The sequence below is a fragment of the Triturus cristatus genome, chromosome 1_1, assembly GCF_964204655.1.
Source record: "Triturus cristatus chromosome 1_1, aTriCri1.1, whole genome shotgun sequence".
NCBI lineage: Eukaryota > Metazoa > Chordata > Amphibia > Caudata > Salamandridae > Triturus > Triturus cristatus.
In genome coordinates, this window is record NC_140579.1 from 640,687,327 (window position 1) to 640,708,205 (window position 20,879).

The window sequence follows — 20,879 nt, forward strand, 5'->3', positions numbered from 1 at the left end:
CAGTGCAGACAAGTCGCTTTCAAATAAAAGATGGAACAAATAAGGAATACTTTGTCGAAATCTTGGATCTTCTGCATATAGTCTTGTAGTCCGATACTCAGAAGCTGGAATCTGTTCTGGACGTTCATCGTATCGTCCTCCTTTTCCTGTAGGAAACAGCTGTGGAAAACATCGAGCTTCCAAGCTCTCCTCTCATACACTCATGGGAGTTCCTTTTGCTTTCTTCATCTGAAACAGATCAATATTGTCTCCCATAACTTCTTTTGAATGAAGAGGATGTATGCTAAAATGTTCATAAATGTATTCTTCCTTTGACTTGTCCACTTTTTCAATTTGTCCAGTTGGTGTTTCTGTGTCTTCTTGTAAATCTTCTTCTTCTTCTTCTTCTATATAAATTGATTCATACCATTTGTTATTCGTTTTCAAATACAAATTTGCTCTTTGTACTTTCCGTACATCTACCAGCTCCTGCCAAATCTTCTTATTCTTTGTAGGTACACCATTAACCAGAATAATTAATGGTTCAGTTTCCAAAGTATCCGCATCAATAGTTTCCATATCTTTTTTCAAATCCAAGGGCAAATACACCACTCTACCTTTTAAACCTCTCAGTAAATCTGAAGGAGGTAATTTACCAGTTTTGGGCTCCATACGTACTATGGTCTGGAACGGATGAACACATTGAATGAGTATAGACTCATATGTATTTAATTCAGAAAGTTCAGCAGGAATTGCATCCAATTCTAAATTATTATGTACAGCTCTGGTCTGCATTCTATTTTCTTCTAACTTATTATAACAGTATTTACAAATACGCTGAACTTCACCCAATTCAAAACAATTTTCAAGAAATATATATGTGGCAAAATCCTTCCACTTATAATTATCTTCATTTTCACTTTTTCTATAGAGATCAACATACCTGGTTTGTTTTCTATAATGAGTTCTGCGGCAACAAATACAAGTAATATTTGGTCTTTCATTAGAGATTATTGCAAATTTTGTTATGTGATCATTAAATGTCTTACTTACAGAGGGTTCTACATTCTCTTCCACTTCTTCCTCATTTACTGTGTCCTTTTCTGCACTGTTTTGTTCAGGACCAAAGTAACAAAACTGAATTTCATCAACAACCTTCTCTACATCTGATACCGATCCACGGAACAGAGCCCTATTCAATTCATCTAACTTTATTGCTGGACTTTTAGCAAAATTCAACCGTCTCACAAACTTTCTCATTTCAGTATGATGAACAGCCAGCATCCTAAAATGATGGAAAACACTATTACACACTTTTCTAGATAGACAAGCCAGAGAATGACCCTGCAAACCAATATTCTCTCTCACTCTGCATGGATCCAGACTTTGAAGCACCTTAATCTTCTGTTTTACACTTTTTTTAGTATATTCTCTTAGAAACTCACGAAATTTATCAATAGATTCCTGACGCACAGTGCAAATACTACTACAATTCCAAGTGTACACTGGGGCTTTAGGACGTCTCCCCATAGCCTCATCCGCCATCACTTGTACCTCATCTCTTGGAACCATTATCTCCTTCTCCATTATGCAACCATTTTTCACTTCGTAAGCACGACCTCTGGTGTCAACTGCATGCAGCAAACTATTACTTTGAAAATAGCTCTCTTCATTAAACAAAGGTTCACTACTTGAACTATGCATCCATTTTCCTAAAAACACTTTACAAAAGTTTGTTCTGTTCACTACTCTTTTCCTTTTGCTTTGTGATTTCAGTACATTAACCATTTTATCTAATGTACGCATCCTATTCAAAATTAAAATGAATAGTTTCCTTTTTAATTCTAATGCCTTTGCTGCAATGGCTTCAATTTCTTTTTTTCTCTTATAAAACTTAGCCTTTTGCTTATATTTCTTCACATCCTTTATCAAATTGGACATAACTCTTCTCTGAAACATTTTTCTACGTATCTCTTTAAACGCTGTTTTTCTGTTTAAGTTTATCTTTTTAGTTGCAGAAGGTATATTTGCATTAACTAAATGCTCAATTTTTCCTCTCCTTTTCTATTGAAAACATTTTTTCCAGTACAGACATTTTGTACATTTTTCCTTTTTTTGAATATGTTCTTTAAAAAATCTTTTGTTTGCTTACCAGAAGATTTTTTCTTTTTCCCAACATGAGCATCTCCAACTAACTTAGGTCCTCCAGTTGTCTTCAAATATAGGTTTTTTTTGTGGTCTTTCTTTACTCTGGATTTTGTAGGCATCTTAAATTTTGTTCACTGCTCTTCAGCAATACCTGAAAAAAACTAAAAAAAAATTCCTTTATTTTATTTAAATATATTACTACATTTTTTATGTTCTTTAGAAATCTTAAAATACTATAAACCCCTTTCCTATAAATGAAAATCACAATAACACCTTCACAAATTAAATTTCTAAAAATAATTCCTGTGTGCACACAAAGTCATGCTTTGAAATTAGGCAGAAAACTGCTTTTTCAGACCAGCACCATGTGTAACCTGGTTGACTGCCTACACTCCAGCAAGGGCAACCAGCCTTAGTGATGCTGAATGTATTTGCATTACTGACTGAAACCTCAAACCCCACTCGCTTGTGAATACTGTGCATGATTCCACAGGGTAAGCAGCTGGGTGTGTGCTAAGAGTCTGCTTCTGCACCAAAAAATGGCTCCCCCTTTCCATCTAATGCAACTGTGAAATCACCAGAGCAATACGCAATAAATCTCTGCCTGTAATTCCTATATGCACACAGAGTCATGTTTTCACATTAGTCACAAAACGAAATTTCTTTGCCAATTTGAAAGCACACTTACTACTCTTTTTTTTGGCAAGTGATAAACACTTTTACAGACTGACACATTATGAATCCACTTTTCAGATTCTTAAAAAGCACATGTCCAAACTGCTTTTTCAGACCAGCACCATGTGTAACCTGGTTGACTGCCTACACTCCAGCAAGGGCAACCAGCCTTAGTGATGCTGAATGTATTTGCATTGCTGACTGAAACCTCAAACCCCACTCGCTTGTGAATACTGTGCATGATTCCACAGGGTAAGCAGCTAGGTGTGTGCTAAGAGTCTGCTTCTCCACCAAAAAATGGCTCCCCCTTTCCATCTAATGCAACTGTGAAATCACCAGAGCAATACGCAATAAATCTCTGCCTGTAATTCCTATATGCACACAGAGTCATGTTTTCACATTAGTCACAAAACGAAATTTCTTTGCCATTTTGAAAGCACACTTACTACTCTTTTTTTTGGCAAGTGATAAACACTTTTACAGACTGACACATTATGAATCCACTTTTCAGATTCTTAAAAAAGCACATGTCCAAACTGCTTTTTCAGACCAGCACCATGTGTAACCTGGTTGACTGCCTACACTCCAGCAAGGGCAACCAGCCTTAGTGATGCTGAATGTATTTGCATTACTGACTGAAACCTCAAACCCCACTCGCTTGTGAATACTGTGCATGATTCCACAGGGTAAGCAGCTGGGTGTGTGCTAAGAGTCTGCTTCTGCACCAAAAAATGGCTCCCCCTTTCCATCTAATGCAACTGTGAAATCACCAGAGCAATACGCAATAAATCTCTGCCTGTAATTCCTATATGCACACAGAGTCATGTTTTCACATTAGTCACAAAACGAAATTTCTTTGCCATTTTGAAAGCACACTTACTACTCTTTTTTTTGGCAAGTGATAAACACTTTTACAGACTGACACATTATGAATCCACTTTTCAGATTCTTAAAAAAGCACATGTCCAAACTGCTTTTTCAGACCAGCACCATGTGTAACCTGGTTGACTGCCTACACTCCAGCAAGGGCAACCAGCCTTAGTGAAGCTGAATGTATTTGCATTACTGACTGAAACCTCAAACCCCACTCGCTTGTGAATACTGTGCATGATTCCACAGGGTAAGCAGCTGGGTGTGTGCTAAGAGTCTGCTTCTGCACCAAAAAATGGCTCCCCCTTTCCATCTAATGCAACTGTGAAATCACCAGAGCAATACGCAATAAATCTCTGCCTGTAATTCCTATATGCACACAGAGTCATGTTTTCACATTAGTCACAAAACGAAATTTCTTTGCCAATTTGAAAGCACACTTACTACTCTTTTTTTTGGCAAGTGATAAACACTTTTACAGACTGACACATTATGAATCCACTTTTCAGATTCTTAAAAAAGCACATGTCCAAACTGCTTTTTCAGACCAGCACCATGTGTAACCTGGTTGACTGCCTACACTCCAGCAAGGGCAACCAGCCTTAGTGATGCTGAATGTATTTGCATTACTGACTGAAACCTCAAACCCCACTCGCTTGTGAATACTGTGCATGATTCCACAGGGTAAGCAGCTAGGTGTGTGCTAAGAGTCTGCTTCTCCACCAAAAAATGGCTCCCCCTTTCCATCTAATGCAACTGTGAAATCACCAGAGCAATACGCAATAAATCTCTGCCTGTAATTCCTATATGCACACAGAGTCATGTTTTCACATTAGTCACAAAACGAAATTTCTTTGCCATTTTGAAAGCACACTTACTACTCTTTTTTTTGGCAAGTGATAAACACTTTTACAGACTGACACATTGTGAATCCACTTTTCAGATTCTTAAAAAAGCACATGTCCAAACTGCTTTTTCAGACCAGCACCATGTGTAACCTGGTTGACTGCCTATACTCCAGCAAGGGCAACCAGCCTTAGTGATGCTGAATGTATTTGCATTACTGACTGAAACCTCAAACCCCACTCGCTTGTGAATACTGTGCATGATTCCACAGGGTAAGCAGCTGTGTGTGTGCTAAGAGTCTGCTTCTGCACCAAAAAATGGCTCCCCCTTTCCATCTAATGCAACTGTGAAATCACCAGAGCAATACGCAATAAATCTCTGCCTGTAATTCCTATATGCACACAGAGTCATGTTTTCACATTAGTCACAAAACGAAATTTGTTTGCCAATTTGAAAGCACACTTACTACTCTTTTTTTTGGCAAGTGATAAACACTTTTACAGACTGACACATTATGAATCCACTTTTCAGATTCTTAAAAAAGCACATGTCCAAACTGCTTTTTCAGACCAGCACCATGTGTAACCTGGTTGACTGCCTACACTCCAGCAAGGGCAACCAGCCTTAGTGATGCTGAATGTATTTGCATTACTGACTGAAACCTCAAACCCCACTCGCTTGTGAATACTGTGCATGATTCCACAGGGTAAGCAGCTGGGTGTGTGCTAGGAGTCTGCTTCTGCACCAAAAAATGGCTCCCCCTTTCCATCTAATGCAACTGTGAAATCACCAGTACACCTTAATTTATGGTGAAAACATAGTCCATATTATTTTACATGTTCTTCACATTTAAATTTCTCCCAAAACAGAAAATAATAAACACAACTTCAACAAAAGGAATCCCATTTCTATTATTCATTTCTTAATTTACCATATACATCCCCTCTCAAACTCTAAACTCACCTTTAAAATTAGTTAGTTGTGAAAGAAATGTGGCACTCAAACAGCAGATTATCAGAGCCAGGATCTCTGTTCTTTACACCTCTCTCCTCTCAGCAGAACCAGATAATGGCAAACTTTCCCTCTCTTTTTCCACACATATACATGTTAGTTTCAAATCTCAGTGCTTCCCCCTTTTTTTCAAATGTAATCACACATTTCTATTGGTTGAAAACCAACCCTTTTCCAAAAGTACCCTTCCCCCAACTTGACTTCTGCCTAGTACCCTTCCCCCAACTTGACTTCTGCCTGCTACCATAGCAACAGCTCATGGAACACTGCTGTTTGGAGTTAGGTCAGAAGTTCACCAAACAATGTTTCAATTCCACAGAGCAAGAGTGCTTGACTTTTCAAACCTAACAGCAAATCCATAGTACTGTTCTTTGGTAATACATTTTTCTGTACCAATACAAAACATGCTTCTATTAATTTACACATACAGCCTAGTTTTTATTCTAGAATGGTATGAAACAGCCAATCAGTTCTTTTTTTTATGAAAAAAATATGTATGCCTCCATTTCCAAACTGTCTTTCTTTTCATATTGCCATTCTACTGAAAGACACCTCCTGAGTGCATCCAGTTCTCCTTTGAAGATGTTCACAGTGTGGATTGTAGGGCACAGCTATGTCTTCTGGAGTGAAAAGTATGCAGAGAAAACAGATATGGTGAGAGACCTTGCTTTGCCAAATGTAGACATTAAATGGATTGGTCAGAGAGGGTTAAAGTCGCACCAATTGATGCCATTGGTGAAATCCTTCATGCACATCCAACACCCTGACCTCATAATAGTGCACTGTGGTGGCAATGACCTAGGCACTTTGACTGGGGTAGGTCTGGAAATGCTTATGAAGGACACCTTTGCACAACTGTTTTCACTTTTCCCTAAAACTGCCTTTGTGTTTTCTAACATATGCCAAAGGCAAAAATGGAACTGGTCCAATCATTTCTGTCCGCAGATTGACAAAGCAAGAAAGCACGTCAACAAATCTGTTTCTGCTTTCCTCCGTGACTATGGTATGGGTTCCATTTACCACAACAACTTGCGTTACGACATGCAAGACATTTATAGAGGAGATGGTGTGCACTTCAATGATGAAGGGAACAGAGTCTTCCTCTTGAACCTTAGACTCTGCATCGGTACTTACTTGTAGGTACCACTAAAAAATCATTTCATAAACACAACGGCTCTTTTTAGAGCCCCCTAATATCTAAACACTTAAATCTGAATTTCATTTCTTTTTTTCTTTTTTTTTTCTACCGTACGCTTACGGTAAGCTTACCGTACGCGTACCCCGCAATTTTTTTTAAAATCAATAAATGTTGTCTTTGTACTTTTCTGTCCTTCTTTGACCCCCTTACAAATGTTAGGGGGTCTGTAACTCTCCTCCTTGCTCCCTTTTCAAGATATCACTCTTTTTTTTTCTGAGTGAAACACACGAAATGGCGGCCGCCGCTTCCTGGTTTCGACCGATTCGAATGTTTACTAAGATCTAAGAGCCAATCAGAATTGCGCTCGCGCTCGCGCACGCCACCGTACGCGTACGGTAAGCGTACCGTAAGCGCACCGTAAGCTGGCTCAGATATATATATTGATTTAAAGGATATTTTCTCAGAATCTACTGAACAGATTTACACCAAACCTACAAAAGGCACTTCCTTGAACTGAGGACTACCTCTCTGCCAAATTTCAAGTAATTCTGTTCAGCCGTTCGGGCTGTAGCTGTGTCTAAAGGTCCTATGGAAAAATGCATGGGAAAAACGCGTTTTGGGACCCCCCTTTTATCTCAGCCCCCGCTTGACGAATCCCCCCGAGACTTTCAGGGTAGGAGCGGAGCGTAGCGCCCCACCTATTTTGAAAAATTCGTGAGGATTCGTCAACCGGCGCCAAAGTTATTCCAAATAGAATGTTGCGGATTTCCTATGGAAACGTGGTCCTAACTATAACTACCTACTGGCGACCGCCAGTAGGTAATATAGATATATAGATATATATATATATATATATATATATATATATATATATATATATATATATATATATATATTATCTACTGGCGGTCGCCAGTAGATGGTTATAGTTAGGACCGAGTTCCCATTGGAAATCTGAAAATTCTATTTTGAATAACTTTGGCGCCGGTTGACTTATCTTCGTGAAATTTTCAAAACTAATGGGGCGTTCTGCTCAGCTCCTACCCTGAAGGTCTCGGGGTGATTCGTCAAGCGGGGGCGGAGAAAAAAGGGGGGTCCCAAAACGCGTTTTCCCCATGCATTTTCCAATAGGACATTTAGTCGAAGGTACAGCCCGAACGGCTGAACAGAATTACTTGAAATTTAGCAAAGAGGTAGTCCTCAGGTCAGGCATGTGCCTTTTGCATATATGGTGTCAATCTGTTCAGTAGTTCCTGAGAAAATTGCAGTTAAAAGTACATAAATATCTATATGCGCGCACCGTGCGCGCACGGGGCGCGCACCAAATGTCCGCGAGCGTAATTCTGATTGTTGGTTAGATGTCAGTCAACATTCCAATCAGTCGAAATCAGGAAGTGTCGGACGCCATTTTGTGTGTGACAGTGAAAAGGGAAGGTGGGGAACGTGAAAAGGGGGCAGGGTAGAGAGTTCCTGACAGACCTAGCATTTGTCAGGGGGTCCATGAAGGACCCCGAAGGGTGAAAAAAACATTTTAGTTTTTTTTTTTAAATCGCATGGTGCGCGCACGGTGCACACACGGTGCGCGCACCGTGAAAAACCCTTACAAAAATAAATAAACATTTGAAACTGTTTATAAGTTTATAGAAGATATTAAATATGCTGTTCAACTTTATCCAAATAAAAAAAAAAAGAGCTGAGCCATTCCATATTACAGGATACAGTCAATCTATAACTATATTCATAGGTAGTTTATTGTAAAATAAATATATAAAAAATATAATAATACATACATAATTTAGCATTTCAAAAAGCTTACAAATTCACTAAAAAACCATAGGTTTCACACACGTTATAGTTAGAAATTAGCATTTAAAAAACCTTGCAAATTCACTTAAAAAACCATATGTTTCACACACGTTATAGTTAGGAATTAGCATTTAAAAAACCTTGCAAATTCACTGAAAAAACCATAGGTTTCACACACGTTATATTTAGAAATTAGCATTTAAAAAACCTTGCAAATTCACTGAAAAAACAATAGGTTTCACACATTTTATAGTTAGCTGGACATTTCACTCGTACAAAACCATTGAAATTCCCCCGTTATAGTTAGTTCAGCTAACTATAACTCGTGTGACCACAATCCACTGCTGATGACGTCACATTTACATCACTGTATTCACTAAGATACTGTTAATAAGTCAGTTAGACAATTAATTTTACAAAAATAACATCCATTTAGACACTTATTTACCCATTTATTCTTCCATTAACCTTTAGATATACATATATAAAAAATATTTATTTTTCAGAAAGACACATATTCACTGGATGATGTCATCAGTGATGTCATCAGTGATGTCATTTGAGTGTCATCAGTGATGTCATGAGTGATGTCACTGACCATGTCATGAGTGATGTAATATGTGACGTCATCAGCCGTGGATTGCGGTCGCGCAAGTTATAGTTAGCTGAACTAACTATAACGGGGGAATTTCAATGGTTTTGTACGAGTGAAATGTCCAGCTAACTATAACATGTGTGAAACCTATTGTTTTTTCAGTGAATTTGCAAGGTTTTTTTAATGCTAATTCCTAACTATAACGTGTGTGAAACCTATGGTTTTTTCAGTGAATATATATATATATATATATATATATGTATATATATGTATATATATATATATATTATCTACTGGCGGTCGCCAGTAGATAGTTATAGTTAGGACCGTGTTTCCATAGGAAATCCGCAACATTCTATTTTGAATAACTTTGGCGCCGATTGTCGAATCCTCGCAAAATTTTCAAAATAGGTGGGGCGCTCCGCTCCTTCCCTGAAAGACTTGGGGGGATTCGTCAAGCGGGGGCTGAGAAAAAGGGGGGGTCCCAAAACGCATTTTCCCCATGCATTTTTCCATAGGGCCATTAGTCCAAGCTACAGCCCGAACGGCTGAACAGAATTACTAGAAATTTGGCAGAGAGGTAGTCCTCAGGTCAGGGATGTGCCTTTTGCAGGTCTGGTGTAAATCTGTTCAGTAGTTCCTGAGAAAATAGCATTTAAATCAATATATATATCTATAAGCGCGCTCCGAGCGCGTATGGTATGCTTACGGTAAGCGCACGACGCCGTGCGCGAGCTTAATTCTGATTGGTGGTTACATAACTGTAAACATTCGAATCGGTCGAAATCAGGAAGTGTCAGCCGCCATTTTGTGTCTCGCAGTCTGAGCCTGAGAAAAACAAAGGATGAGAACGTGAAAAGGGGGCAACGAAGAGAGTTGCAGACCCCCTAGCGTTTGTCAGGGGGTCCAAGAAGGTCCCAAAAGTTTGAAAAATACATTTAATTATATTTTTTTTAAACGCGGGGTACGCGTACGGTAAGCTTACCGTACACGCACGGCAGAAAAAAAACAATAAAAAAAATAGAAGTAAAAATCAAATTTAAGTTTTTAGATATTAGGGGGCTCTAAAAAGAGCCGTTGTGTTTATGAAGTGTTGTTTTTTTGTGGTACCTACAAGTAAGTACCGATGCAGAGTCTAAAGTTCAAGAGGAAGACTCTGTTGCCTTCATCAGTGAAATGTACACTGTCTCCTCTATAAATGCCTTGCATGTTGTAACGCAAGTTGTTGTGGTATATAGAACCCATACCATAGTCTCTGAGGAAAGCAGAAATAGATTTGTTGACGTGCTTTCTTGCTTTGTCAATCTGTGGACAAAATTGGTTTGACCAGTTCCACTTTTGCCTTTGGCATATGTTAGAATATACAAAGGCAGATTGAGGAAAAAGCGACATCAATTGCACAAAGGTGTCCTTAATAAGCATTTCCAGACCTACCCCAGTTAAAGTGCCTAGGTCATTTCCACCACACTGCACAATAATAAGGTTAGGCTGTGGGAGATGTAGAAAGGTTTTCACCAAAGGCATTAATTGGTGCCACTTTAACCCTCTCTGACCAATCCATTTAATGTCTACATTTCGCAAAGCAAGGTCTTTCACAATACCTCTTTTTTCTGCATACTTTTCACTCCAGAAGACATAGCTGTGACCTACAATCCACACTGTGAACATCTTTCAAGGAGATCTGGATGTACTCAGGAGGTGTCTTTCAGTTGAATGACAATATGAAATGAAAGACAGTTGGAAAATGGAGGCATAGATATTTTTTTCATAAAAAGTACTCATTGGCTGTTTCAGAACATTCAACACTAAAAACTAGGCTGTATGTTTAGATTTTTACAAGCTTGTTTTGTATTGGTTCAGAAAATTGTGTTCCCACAGAAGATTAATTTCGATTTGCTGTTAGGTTTGACAGGTGAAGCACTCTTGCTGTTTGGAATAGAAACATTGTGTGCTGAACTTCTGACCTCTCTGCTCACACCAGTGTTCCATGAGCTGTTGCTATGGTAGCAGGCAGAAGTCAAATTGGGGGAAGGGTTCATTTGGAAAGGGGTTGCAGTTTTCCACCAATAGAAATGTGTGATTTCATTTGAAAAAATGTTGGTAGCACTGAGATTTGTAATTAACATGTATATGTGTGAAAAAAGTAAGGGAAACATTGGCATTTACTGGTTCTGGTGGGAGGAGAGAGGTGTACAGCTCTGAGATTCTGACTCTGATAATCTGCTTTTTGAGTGCCACATTTCTTTCTCAACTAACTAATTTTAAAGGTGAGATATAAGTTTGAGAGGGGATGTATGTGGTGAATTTTGATATAAAAAATTGAATTGTGATTCTTCTTTAAAAGTTGTGTTTTACATTTTGTGGTTTGGGAGATATTTAACTGTCTTGAACTTGTAAAATATTATGGAGTATGTTTTCACCATAAGTTAAGGTGTACTGGTATCACTGAGGAATAATGTTTTGTGCCTAGAATCAAACCATGAGTCTGTGTGCACACAGGAATTGTTGTCAGAGGTTTTAACTGTGTTGGTCCGGTTCTGTAAGAATGGCATTTGTAGGAAAGGGGCAGCTTTTTAAAAAAAAATATGATGGTTTTATTAATAAATAAGTTATTTTGTTGGTCAGATAAGTGTGTAATTTCTGTATTTATCACACATTTAGTTTCATGCTCCCTTTTTTTCACTTCTCCTCTATCTGCTTTTCTCTTTTCCATTGTACTCTCTCAAGGACCTTGTAGGGTGTAAAAAAATGTTTTTGTAATATGTAATATGTGACGTCATCAGCAGTGGATTGCGGGTGCGCGAGTTATAGTTAGCTGAACTAACTATAACGGGGGAATTTCAATGGTTTTTTACGAGAGAAATGTCCAGCTAACTATAACATGTGTGAAACCTATGGTTTTTTCTGTGAATATATATATATATATATATATATATATATATATATATATATATATATATATATATATATAACCTGCTGGCAGTCACCAGTAGGTAGTTATAGTTGGGACCTAGTTTCCATGGGAAAAGCTGTTTCTGTTTTGTCAATATCTTTTGCACCGGTTGACGAAACTTCTCAAAATTTGCGAAACTAGTGGTCTGCTCCGGTCAGTTCCTGTCTTCAAAGTTTCAGGGTGATTCAACAAGCGTGGGTTGAGAAAAAAGAGGGGTCCCAAAACGCATTTTCCCCATGTAATTTTCCAAAGGAAACTTTAGACAAAGCTACAGGCTGAACAGAATTACACCAAATTTGGCAAAAAGGTAGGTCTTGGTTCAGAAAGGACACTTTTTGTTAAATGGTGTAAATCCGGTCAGTATTTCCTGACAATTTAGAAAAATAAAAAGTTTCTATATCTGTGGTAGCGGTGGGTTCGCAAACCCTCTCGACCACGAGCTTCATTTGAATTGGCTGCACACACTCCAAACCAGGAAGTGTTGGCAGCCATCTTGTGTCTTGGTAGAACTGAGTCACAAGAAAACAGTAGAAAAAACACAAAAAAACAATAAAAGGGGGCAGGGTAGAAGTACCCTGACCCCCTAGGCCTGCTCAGGGGGTCCCACAAGGACCCCCAGGGCCAAAAAAAGCATTTTTTAAAAATAATTTCAGCTGAATTCCCACTGGGGTCGCAAATCCTGCTGAAATTTTAAATAAAATGAAGCGCGGGCTCCCACGTTTCATTTTAATGAGGCCCCAAGGTGGGCCAGGTCCCGGGGGCATTGCCAAAAACTCTAATAGCGGGGGCCCACGGGGGCCCCTGCAGCCCCGGGGACCGCCACCTCCCCGGAGCTATACTAATTATATTCGCATGTGTTTACCCTGACAAACTACTTGATTGTTCCTCTGTTTCCATTGAAACAAATGCAGCATTAAAACATTATTTTGTTTGCTTTGTGGATTATATAAAGCGTGCCGAATTGAAAAGGGATGAGTGTGGCAGCAGAGCGGGAATGCATGCAGGCATTAGATGGCTTTAGCACTGCGGCTGCACAGCTGTCACTGGGTTACAGGCGGCACAAGGCGACGCTGGCTCTCACCAGAGGGCTGTTGTGCCCGTGCACAAACCGACTGCCACGCGGCCATTAAGCACTTATGGGATCAGCAGCGACTAAATCCGCAGGACACTGCAAAAGGCGCTGAGGTGCACAGATGGCAAATGGCACTGCCTGGAGTGCGTATGCCTCACACATAGGGTCATTCTCAGGCCCGCTCTGCTAATCACCTATAACTATATGGAACCTGGTGCCTGAACAGAAGTAGTGACATAACTCTGAATGTGGGTTCTTATCAAAAAATCGAAAACTGCATTTCCACCACAGACAGATATTTCTGAAGTGTTGTGCACTCATACAAATGAATATGTACAGCCATAGAAAATGAGTAATTTTACACATTTACTTTAGGCCTGTTGAACAACGGCCCAGGTAGACTCGCTCACTCACTGCCAGGTGGTGTCTAATGTGTTTATAACAAAGATAAAACACTGAATACTTTAATAACACAATGACTGTTTTATCTTGCTGAATCTTTGCTGAAGGAAATTGAGTCGGTGTGCTTGAACAGAAAATGGTATAATCCAAAGGTACTCATTTATATCTACCGTGGAAGGCTGAAAAGCTGTGTCGGTTCTGTGAGGATATAAACGGGCACAATTGAGGTCTTGGGAGATGTTTAGCCCACTGTAAGAACGGTAAATAAGCGCTACAGGGTGCAAACCCCATTCATTTCCAGGAGTGTGGGTGTGAGACAACACATGCGTAGCAGCACCACACAGAGAACATACTCAATTACACGAGCAGAAGAGTCCTTACCTGCAGCTCATAGAAACAGCAGCATCTGAACGGGCTGGAGATGAATATTGCTTAAATGTAACTTTATTGGTTATTCGCTATGATGTCCATCTGGTCTATGTTCGCACGATAAGTACTTTGAACACTTCATTATAACAAATGTGTACATAATTGTACAGTAGTTAAATGGTGAGAAAGAAGAAGGGTGATGAGGCGGGGGTGGGGAAATCATTATACCAGCCCTGCACGTATTTGAATTTATAAAGTGCCAGATACGACATCGCACAGCAGAAACCACTCTGGAGCGGCCGGAAAAACATGAGCAGTGCCTCACTTTCATGTTTTTGAGGTAATCGAATTGCTGCGGGTTAGAGACGCACTACACTAGGCACTGTATTTTATAACAGTCAGATGATAAAATTAAAATATATACACCCTTCTCTTCGACAGCAACTCATAGGATAATGTAGGTTGTGTTTCTGTGAGAAACGGGTCAGTAACGTTAGTTTAATGGCCCATAGTCACTTTATTAAGTCTTTTGAGGGCAGGTGTGTGAGTGGACACGACTCTTAGGTGCTCAAAGACTGAAGCCCCGGTTCTTGGTTGTTGCGCACTCATTAAAGCATGTTGTCACCCCACCTTACACGTCACTGTACTGAAGAGGCGATGGACTATGAAGGGGCATGCGCTCTAGTGCCGAAATCGCAGACTGTGGAAATATGACATAAGCATGTTATCGCATTCCTAACGCCCCCTAGAGAATCGTGTGATCTTGCGCATGTTGGGCTTTTCCCTGGGCTCCAATTCCCATATAAAAATGAAGGGAGTCCAGAATCCATGAACAATCTCTGTAGACTTTCCTGGGAGTTACCCCAGTGGCACACATATTCCCACAGTGATATGACCCCCCTCTGCGACCAGGGAAGAGACTGCTTTGCCATCCTGAAAGCACAAACACACTCTTCTCTGCAGAGGGCAGGCATTGTCTTCAGGGCTGCATTAGAAGCATTGATGTCCCCTCCCATTCAACCTGAATGGACTCCTCTTTGAGGCTCCCACAGCAAAGCAGGGGAGATCAGGCATTGTAAGTGCCACCCACACCAGCCAAGTAGACCTCACTTGGAGTATTTCGAGATTTGTTGGTTGAGCTTTTAACAAAATCTTCCTGTTTAGGAAAACTGGTCTTTATTCAGCAGCCAACACCAGGCAACACCAACACAGTCAAGAGATTTGTAAGAAGTAAAAACGCAAAACACTGAGAAATTTCCCATTTTGCAACCATGTGGTACCTGCAATGATATTTTAGATTGCTATACATACAAACACGTCATATACACGCACCCCAGCACATGCTGACTACCCAAGTATAGAACGCTGGGCAATTTTACTAAAATAGTGCCCTGCTTTCCTTTGTGCATTGATATTTTTCCATGCAGAAGACTAATGAACAGAGAATAAGGTCATCAATATGTGAGAGTTCTTTTTAATTACCAGTTTTCATTGTTCATTTCACAATATTCATTCCTCATTCTTGAAACTTTTGTTTCTTAATTTCATATTTAAATAGGCCGCTGAGACATAGACATCACAATAAAGTAAACTATTAGGTGCATGGGAATTAGTAAGATCTGCCTACTCTGCTTCCTTGCATTGAAATGAACTTTGCCCCTGATTAAGAAAGAGTCCTATAACCGATTTAGATATATGTATCTACAGTATGCAGCGATGCAGCTACAGGCAAAACCAAGTAGCCTACATAGTCCAACTTGTGTATTTCTCTGTAAACCACATTGAAACTTAAAAAAGTCATCTATATGGTATTAATGAGCGTTCTGCAGGCCTTTATCTCGGGGTGGATGGAATTTGCGAAATCCACTTTCGCAAATTATCGCGAAAATGTTTAAAATTATCGCAAACAAGCGGAAATATCGCGAAGATGCGGAAGTTTTTTTCCCGCATGTTCGTGAGATTTTCTGCATGGTTGCGGGTCGCCAACTTACCCATCTGGTTGCTCGCGGGCGCTTCCATCTTGTTTTGAGTTGTCTCGCGGAGCATGATCGCGAGAAGAAAGACATGATCGCACGACGCATGACGTCACTGCGGGCGCGAACGGTCGCGAGACAGTGCAAATGGCTAAAAATAATACTCATGGAGAACGCGACCGGATCAAGAAAACTTGTCGGCGAACGCAGGGATTCAGGTAAGGCGATCGCGCACGCCCGCGAGAATGTATTATTTTACAGCGCGAGCAAGAAACAAATTATCGCCAAACTGCGGAAAGCGGAAATTTTGACATTTTCGCGCTCTCCGCGGAACGCGAAAATTTCAAATTATCGCAATTTCCGCGAACGGAACAAAATTTTAGCCCAGGCCTACCTTTATCATGCGATAATTGCCCATCTTCCAATATATGTGTCCTGAGACAAAGAGGAAAGCACATGAACAGTGACAATTCCCTTACATTATAACGCCCTGTAGAATGTTTACTTTAGGAATTAGAGCAAACTCCCTGCTGACAGCAGGGGATTAAAGAATATGACGTGACATCATGTTAACGACTTCCATAGGAAGAGGAAGGCAGCATCATAAAAAGCCACATACACATTGGTTGGTGGATCTTTGTTAAGTTCAGGCTCTACACCCAGTGTGACAGAAGAGAGATAGACAGAAGTGGAATAGAAACTGAGCATCTTTCGCTTTTTGCCACCAGGATACAGAAGTATGCCAAAAATATACTTACTGAATATCTCAGAAAACGAAAAATGCTTCCCAAGACAAAATGAAGAAACTCTATGCATCACATTATGACAACATACAAAGAAGTGTGGAGCATAGCCACACTCAAGATGACTGCTTCCTGAGAAGCTCATTGGGTGATGCCCTAGTAATGCCCTTTTTTGCCTTCTGGGGACCCCTGTAGCCTGGCAGAGAGTGGGAGAAGCACAGGAGAAGATGCTTGCAGCCCCCCCACAGATGCAACTTGAGGCTCCTCAGTTGTCTAGAATAGGAAACACAGCCAACAGGACAAAGAGCTGCTAGAATTACATACCCTGTCGATTGCCTATACCACACCCTTGTAGGCACAGTGAATAAGGGACCAATGAAGAAAAAAAAAATGGCTGAAGTCACGTTGGGGGTTGCGACTCCTGCAGAGAAAAAAAAAAAAAAAAACGGACTCTCGTTTTCAAAAAGCCCCTGGGTGGGCCAGGTCCCGGGGGCACTGCCAATTTATTAGCGGGGGCCCGTGGGGGCCCCCATAGCTCCGGAAACTGCCACCTCCCCGGGGCTTTATTGATTATGTGCAGGGGGGATTCAGCCCCCCCTGCAGCCCCGGGGACTGCCACCTCCCCGGGGCTTGAAAAACAAAATGCGGGGTATAGAAAATGAAGGGAGGGAGGTCACGCCCCCTTGTAAAAAATAATATTTGAAAAAAGCTGGCATGTAGCCGGAGGCCACGCCCCCTTTTACCACCACACTGCAACCGCGCCCCCTTGGCGCGTTGTTGGTTGGGGAATTAAGTTCCCTTCAATCCTTTGTAAGTTGGGGGGTTAAGTCCCCTTCAATCCTGAGGGACCCTGGGGGCCAACTAGCCCACCAGGTACCTCCAGTTTGCGCCACAGAGCTGCGTTGCAGAGAGGTGGTCCGAGGCCATGCCACTTTTTACACCTCTCTGCAACACAGCTCTGTGGCGCTTACTGGAGGTACCTGGTGTGCCAGTTGGCCCCCAAGGATCCTCAGGATTGAAGGGGACTTAACCCCCCAACTTACAAAGTGCCGGGGGTGCGTTTGCACAGTCGTGCAGCGAGGGGGTAGGGCCTGAAGCAACAAGTGTGCAAACGCGCCCCCTGGTGCGTTGTAAATTGGGGGATTTAGTAACCCTGGGCGTAGTTCGCAAAGTAGCACTTCGCGAAGCTACGCAAAGTGCAGTTCGCACTACGCGAGCTATGCGTAGCACTTCGCGAACTGCGTAGTACCTTGTTCTCACTGTGCCAGATGTCGTTTTCAATGAATGCACAGTGCGGACAAGCAACCGCCACTGTGCAATCATTGAAAATGGCATCTTGCACAGTGCGAGCTGTAGTTTTCTGCTGCTCGAGTAGATTTTTACTCGAGCGGCAGCTTTCTCAACGCGAACTGGTAGTTTCTCATCGCGAGCGATCGCGAGCATACGCGACCACTCGCAATGAGTAACCAGACCTCCTCGCGTTGGGAATCTCGCCGGGAGGTTTATTTTCCATGCTCGTGATCGCCAACTTGATGTTGCTGATCGCAAACAAGGAAAAAGTCTCGCCGGGATGTCATTTTGCTTGCTCGCGCTCGCCAACTTGACGTTGAGGACCGCGAGCAAGCAAAAAATGACCGCAGCACTACGCAACACTACGCTACGCGTGTTCGCACTGTGCTACGTGCAATTCGCGTAGTGCGAAGTAGCGCGAACTTCGCAAACTACGCGAGCGTAGCGTATTGCTTTGCCCAGGCTTAGGATTTAGTCCCCTTTAACGCCACAGAGCTGTGTTGCAGAGACGTGTTCTGAGGCCATGCCCCTTTTTACACCACTCTGCAAACGCGGCTTCTAGTGCCCTTCTGGTGGGGCAATGAGGTCCTTTTGTGTCCTGAGGACCTCAAGATACAAGTGGACTTCATCCTATGAGCAGCAGTGTGCCACAAGCCGCATTTGCAGCCTGGTGTAAAAAGGGGCGGGAGCTCGGAACACCTCTCTGTAATGCAGCTCTGTGGCACTTACTGGAGGTACCTGGTGGGCTTGTTGGCCCCCACGGACCCTCAGGATGTAAGGTGATTTAATAGGGACGTTATAGTTAGAAATTAGCATTTAAAAAACCTTTGAAATTCACAGAAAAAACCATAGGTTTCAGGCACGTCATAGTTAGAAATTAGCACTTAGAAAACCTTAGAAATTCACTGAAAAAACCATAGGTTACAGGGACGTTATAGTTAGTTGGACATTTTTTCTTTTCCCAATAACTTTGGTGCCGGTTGAGGAATCTTCGTGAAATTTTCAAAACTATTGTCCTGCTCCGGTCAGCTCCTGTCTCGACAGTTTCGGGGTGATTCGACAAGCGGGGGCAGAGGAAAAAGGATGGTCCCAAAACGCTTTTTCGTCATGTTATTTTCCATAGGAGACTTTAGACAAAGCTACAGCCCTAACTGCTGAATGGAATTACACCACATTTGGCAAAAAGGTAGCCTTCGGTTCAGAAATAACCTTTTTTGTTAAATGGTGGAAATCCGTTCAGTAGTTCCTGAGAAATTTGTAAAAATCAAACATTTCGATATCTTGCCAAGCTCCTTATTAACAAATCCAGGGCTTCACACTCTAACCCAATCTCCAATCTTAAAATTGTGCGTTTTTACTTTCCATTTGTTATCATACCTTTTTTTGGTCATAAGTTGTTTAACTCCCACTCTCTCCGCAGTGACATGTACGCATTCATTATCCTTTGCCAAAACTTTACATTTATCCTTGAACCACCATGGACATAGACTAGATGCCGGATCCCTCCCTTTTAATAATTTAAACGGACTAATGCCTGTAGTGGTGTGTGGAGTTATTTTATACATCCACAACCGTTCTCTTAAAGCACCCAACCAATCACTTCCATGTTTTAAAGAATCTGAAACAAAAGTTTTAAGTACTCTATTGAACCTTTCCACTTGTCCATTTTCGTGTGGCTCATATAAGGAAGTAAACGTGTGCTTGATCCCACAATTGTTAATAAAAGTATTCATTTAATGCGATGTAAGTTGTACACCATTGTCAGTCACTAAATTTGCAGGACACCCTTCACGTGCAAAAACTTCTTGAAAGAAACCAATTACAGCACTGGTGGTGGCTTTTGACACAAACTTGATCTCAGGCCATTTTGAATGATAGTCAACAATGACTAAAGCAAATCTGGAATTCTCAGGTAAATTACAAAATGGTCCAGATATATCGAACGCAATTTTCTGCCAAGGTTCTTTTGGCCAAGGTACAATCTTCATGGGCGGAACGTTTACCTTCAACATTCTTTCACTGGATATACACTCATTACACTCCCTGACCACACGATCAATGACACAATCCATACCTGGCCACCAAAAGTAATTTCTAATCAACCTTTTCATTGCGGAAATAACTGGATGAGTTTTGTGAGCTATCTTAAGAATAGTTTCCTGAACCCCTCTGGGTGGCACACATTTTCCACCTTTCAGAACTAAACTCCCTTCAATTTCTTATTGATCTGAGACGTTGTAAAATGGAATCAAATCTGGCCTTACTTGACATTTGTTAGACCACCCCTCTAGAATACCTCTTCTTAGATCATCCCATCTGTCATCTTCCTTTTCACATTCGGACTAAAATTTCTCTGTGATGTCTTGGAACTGTGGAGTAACAAAATCATTTATGCGCAAAACAAAGTCTATCCCTTTGACAACATTAATATCATCATGATTACACGGTAAACGTGATAGGAAATCTGCAGTAACATTTTTTTTTTCTGGCACGTATTCAGTTTTGAAATTATACTCTTGAAGTCGTGACACTGATCTAGAAATTCTGGCAGTTGAATTCCAACCTCCACCTGTAGACAGAATAGTAACTAAAGGTTTGTGATCTGTTCTGAGTAAGAACTTACTTCCCCACACATAAATTCTATAGTGTTCCACTGCCCATACACACGCAAGTAGTTCTTTTTCGATGACAGAATATTTACGTTCTGTCTCATTTAAAGTTCTCGATGCAAATGCGACATTCCATTCATGCATACCTTCCCTTTGAGATAATACACTGCCTAGACCATAGAGGCTGGCATCGACCGTAATAATGCATTCTTTTTTTATCCTGAATGGTTTTAGCGTGGGTGCATTAACTACATCTTTTTTTATGTTCTCAAAAGCATTTTGCTGTTCATTTTCCCAAGAGAATGTGATATTTTGCCTTAGCAATTTTCGTAATGGTTCCATCTTGGTTGCAAATTCTCTATGAATTTACTGTAATATTCTCACATTCCTGTGAATGATA